This window comes from Schistocerca serialis, unplaced genomic scaffold (assembly GCF_023864345.2).
Source record: "Schistocerca serialis cubense isolate TAMUIC-IGC-003099 unplaced genomic scaffold, iqSchSeri2.2 HiC_scaffold_1193, whole genome shotgun sequence".
NCBI lineage: Eukaryota > Metazoa > Arthropoda > Insecta > Orthoptera > Acrididae > Schistocerca > Schistocerca serialis.
The window spans coordinates 25,001-30,000 of NW_026047396.1; the positions used below are offsets into that span (position 1 = coordinate 25,001).

At 53.4% G+C, this 5,000-nt stretch overlaps 1 non-coding gene across 1 annotated transcript in view; it reads left to right on the plus strand.

The window, feature by feature from the left end:
* The first annotated feature begins 3,954 nt into the window (after positions 1 to 3,954).
* The window catches only part of LOC126434705 (small subunit ribosomal RNA), a 1,910-nt gene continuing 864 nt past the window's right edge, over positions 3,955 to 5,000 (plus strand). Inside the window, exon 1 of the ribosomal RNA XR_007579422.1 lies at positions 3,955 to 5,000. This exon is cut by the window's right edge and continues 864 nt beyond it. This is a non-coding gene — a ribosomal RNA (small subunit ribosomal RNA).

A 5,000-nucleotide genomic window follows, 5' to 3' on the forward strand; every position in this document is an offset into this window, starting at 1 on the left:
CTGCGTGGGAAGAGTCTTCCTAGGCCATGACCCACCGGAAGGGCGCAGCGTCCCCCACCCCAGACATGTGACGTCAGACTATCGGTATTGACGACTAGACTGATTCCTTATAATCATTTGCCATACACCGGTGGAAGCTGCCGAGACGAGTAACTACATACCGGGCTCGCCGTGTCACTAATGTACAGAGATACAATAGTTTCGACTGGAACCGGATTAAACGTATACACGGCGCTGATTAGTAATAGATAGAGCCATCAGAATACAGATAATGTATAGACCTGTCCGTATACATGCTGAAAGACTCTGCTCACAATCACACGTCAGCCAGACACTCTTATCACGCACTACTCTCTGCCTGTAACAGGCACGCAGACGATATGTAAGCACCAGCATGGAACAACACCCAGTGCATCCTCTCTGCCACATTAGACAATCCACACTATCATAACCAGACCGGGAGGTCCACTCGGAAAACAGAATATCCCACCCTTCCGACAACCACCATTGCTCAGCTAAGCCACCAACACCCACACATGTCCCACACAGGGGTGCACCCAACATCACAATACTGCCTCCTGTCACACCACACAAACAATGGCAGGAATGAAAGACACAGGTCTGCCACAAGCATGGAATCAGAGCGCCGCCTGTTATGAGCCAAAGGTGCACCCTGACGTGGCAAATCAGATGATGCCGCAGTCATTTACTTACGATAATCACAATCAACAAACTGCCGCCCCCCCCCCCCAAAACACCTTTCCTTACAACAATGTGTACCTTAACCTAACCCATATTGTGCCTTAACCTAACCCATATTGTGCCTTAACCTAACCCATATTGTGCCTTAACCTAACCCATATTGTGCCTTAACCTAACCCGTATTGTGCCTTAACCTAACCCGTATTGTGCCTTAACCTAACCCGTATTGTGCCTTAACCTAACCCGTATTGTGCCTTAACCTAACCCGTATTGTGCCTTAACCTAACCCGTATTGTGCCTTAACCTAACCCGTATTGTGCCTTAACCTAACCCGTATTGTGCCTTAACCTAACCCGTATTGTGCCTTAACCTAACCCGTATTGTGCCTTAACCTAACCCGTATTGTGCCTTAACCTAACCCGTATTGTGCCTTAACCTAACCCGTATTGTGCCTTAACCTAACCCGTATTCTGCCTTAACCTAACCCGTGTTGTGCCTTAACCTAACCCGTGTTGTGCCTTAACCTAACCTGTGTTGTGCCTTAACCTAACCCGTGTTGTGCCTTAACCTAACCCGTGTTGTGCCTTAACCTAACCCGTGTTGTGCCTTAACCTAACCTATGTTGCGCCTTAACCTAACCTATGTTGCGCCTTAACCTAACCTATGTTGCGCCTTAACCTAACCTATGTTGCGCCTTAACCTAACCTATGTTGCGCCTTAACCTACCCTATATTGTACCTTAACCTAACCTATATTGTACCTTAACCTAACCTATGTTGCGCCTTAACCTAACCTATGTTGCGCCTTAACCTAACCTATGTTGCGCCTTAACCTAACCTATGTTGCGCCTTAACCTAACCTATGTTGCGCCTTAACCTAACCTATGTTGCGCCTTAACCTAACCTATGTTGCGCCTTAACCTAACCTATGTTGCGCCTTAACCTAACCTATGTTGCGCCTTAACCTAACCTATGTTGCGCCTTAACCTAACCTATGTTGCGCCTTAACCCAACCTATGTTGCGCCTTAACCCAACACACGTTGCGCCTTAACCCAACACACGTTGCGCCTTAACCCAACACACGTTGCGCCTTAACCCAACACACGTTGCGCCTTAACCCAACACACGTTGCGCCTTAACCCAACACACGTTGCGCCTTAACCCAACACACGTTGCGCCTTAACCCAACACACGTTGCGCCTTAACCCAACACACGTTGCGCCTTAACCCAACACACGTTGCGCCTTAACCCAACACACGTTGGGCCTTAACCCAACACACGTTGGGCCTTAACCCAACACACGTTGGGCCTTAACCCAACACACGTTGGGCCTTAACCCAACACACGTTGGGCCTTAACCCAACACACGTTGGGCCTTAACCCAACACACGTTGGGCCTTAACCCAACACACGTTGGGCCTTAACCCAACACACGTTGGGCCTTAACCCAACACACGTTGGGCCTTAACCCAACACACGTTGGGCCTTAACCCAACACACGTTGGGCCTTAACCCAACACACGTTGGGCCTTAACCCAACACACGTTGGGCCTTAACCTGCTCTGTAATTGTCATACGACGCGTTAAATTAGTGTAGTGTTGCCTAACCGCAACCCCCGCAATATAGTTTACTACTCGCACTGCCCGGTCCCCAGAGTATCGCTTCATGTTAAACACCTTGCAGCTATACACTGTAATGCGGATGGCAGCAGGACGTACATGCTCAATGCCCTTCGCAGTTGTTCATTGGCATTCGCATGGCGAAGCACAGCCTACGTTGTGGTACGGCTTGTGTCAACTGTCCGCTGATGTTGTACGTCCAAATCACACACTGTACTGCACATTGGTCCTCATGTACTGAATGATACATCGTGGTACATGTGTGACCGTACCACGACTGCGCCAACAACGGCGAACCATACGGTCCAAATATTGTGCACTCAGCTACATGTCGTCTCCCTATAAGAGCTGGATTGCAGTATGGTATGCCGTGGATGGCGATCGGCATGAGCCGTCTGTTGATGTAGTGGCGCGTGTTGTCAGACGTAGTCGTCTCTTCTCACACACCGTGATAGCATGGTGCACTGCGTTCCACATCTGCGACATGCGACAGAGGCCGGTTGACAGTCGTTCGCGCAATGGACATCGCATACGTACGGGGGCCACCTTCCACGTGTTCGCGAAGCGTGCACATGTTGTTGCGTGTATGTGGGCAGACATAGTGTGTCGTGACACCTGACACAGGCATGCAACAATCGTTGAATTTGCAAATGGCGATGGACGTCTACGTTTGCTGGTGACGTTACGCAAATGAAGAACTGGTAAACCGTTGTGGTGCGGTTGTTCTCGCTAGAGGTGAATCAGTGATGGCGACGATCGGTTGAGCTACCAACCGGTTGTTTCAGCGATACCCACCATGCCCACGAACGTGAATGGCATGTGGGTGTGAAGCGATACGCGGCGGTGGCTGGGTGGGACCGTCCCCGGCCGGTGAGGGGGGGCCTCCCGGCGTGCTGGCCGCGCGGTGCGTGGGCGCACGCGCTACAGCCGGCTGGTGGGGGCGGCCAGTGGCAGGCGCGCCGGCCGACGGAGGCGGCAGGCGGCGTAGCTGCGCGCCGGCGCACCCTGCACGCGGCGCCGTGCGGCCAAAGTAGGTCCTCGCGGGCCCGGTGCGAAGCGCGGTGGACATCTGCAGTGTGCTGGTCCGATTGAGGACTGTGTGCGCTGAGGATGCGCCGCCGCCCGGCGCTCGGCGCCGCGACGCCGTCTGCTGCTCGGTCGCCTCTGCGGTTCTCGCAGGTGGATTGTATCGCAGCTGTGCGGACGTGTTGGCGCGTGCGCTGTGCTGGGAGAGTTCGCTTCGGCACCCAAGTGGGGCTTTTGTCCTTCTGTGGCGCTGGCGTTGGAGCTGCCGGCCACCGTAGGTGGCGCGTGTTGTCTCCCGCCGGCAATGCCACGACAGCACGCTCCCGGGCCTCTGTCGGCAGCGGCAAGCTCAGTTGGGAGCACGGGTGGTCGCACCTAAAGCGTCTACTCGCCAAACTCCGGGCGATTGCGCCTCTCTCGAACCCGACCAAGTACTTAGGACGGCGCTGCGCGCCGCCGGGACCTGAGAGGGTTTCGAGGTGTATTGTGCAGGGGAGCTCAGCCTCCTCCTGTTTGCAGAATAATTGAGCGGACGCTTGCGTGTTCGCGCGGGCCCCCGGGACACACTCCCGGGCGGCCGGCTGCTCAGCTCTAGTTGACGCAGCTCCCTGGTTGATCCTGCCAGTAGTCATATGCTTGTCTCAAAGATTAAGCCATGCATGTCTCAGTACAAGCCGCATTAAGGTGAAACCGCGAATGGCTCATTAAATCAGTTATGGTTCCTTAGATCGTACCCACGTTACTTGGATAACTGTGGTAATTCTAGAGCTAATACATGCAAACAGAGTCCCGACCAGAGATGGAAGGGACGCTTTTATTAGATCAAAACCAATCGGTCGGCTCGTCCGGTCCGTTTGCCTTGGTGACTCTGAATAACTTTGGGCTGATCGCACGGTCCTCGTACCGGCGACGCATCTTTCAAATGTCTGCCTTATCAACTGTCGATGGTAGGTTCTGCGCCTACCATGGTTGTAACGGGTAACGGGGAATCAGGGTTCGATTCCGGAGAGGGAGCCTGAGAAACGGCTACCACATCCAAGGAAGGCAGCAGGCGCGCAAATTACCCACTCCCGGCACGGGGAGGTAGTGACGAAAAATAACGATACGGGACTCATCCGAGGCCCCGTAATCGGAATGAGTACACTTTAAATCCTTTAACGAGTATCTATTGGAGGGCAAGTCTGGTGCCAGCAGCCGCGGTAATTCCAGCTCCAATAGCGTATATTAAAGTTGTTGCGGTTAAAAAGCTCGTAGTTGGATTTGTGTCCCACGCTGTTGGTTCACCGCCCGTCGGTGTTTAACTGGCATGTATCGTGGGACGTCCTGCCGGTGGGGCGAGCTGAAGGCGTGCGACGCGCCTCGTGCGTGCTCGTGCGTCCCGAGGCGGACCCCGTTGCAATCCTACCAGGGTGCTCTTGAGTGAGTGTCTCGGTGGGCCGGCACGTTTACTTTGAACAAATTAGAGTGCTTAAAGCAGGCAAGCCCGCCTGAATACTGTGTGCATGGAATAATGGAATAGGACCTCGGTTCTATTTTGTTGGTTTTCGGAACCCGAGGTAATGATTAATAGGGACAGGCGGGGGCATTCGTATTGCGACGTTAGAGGTGAAATTCTTGGATCGTCGCAAGACGAACAGAAGCGAAAGCATTT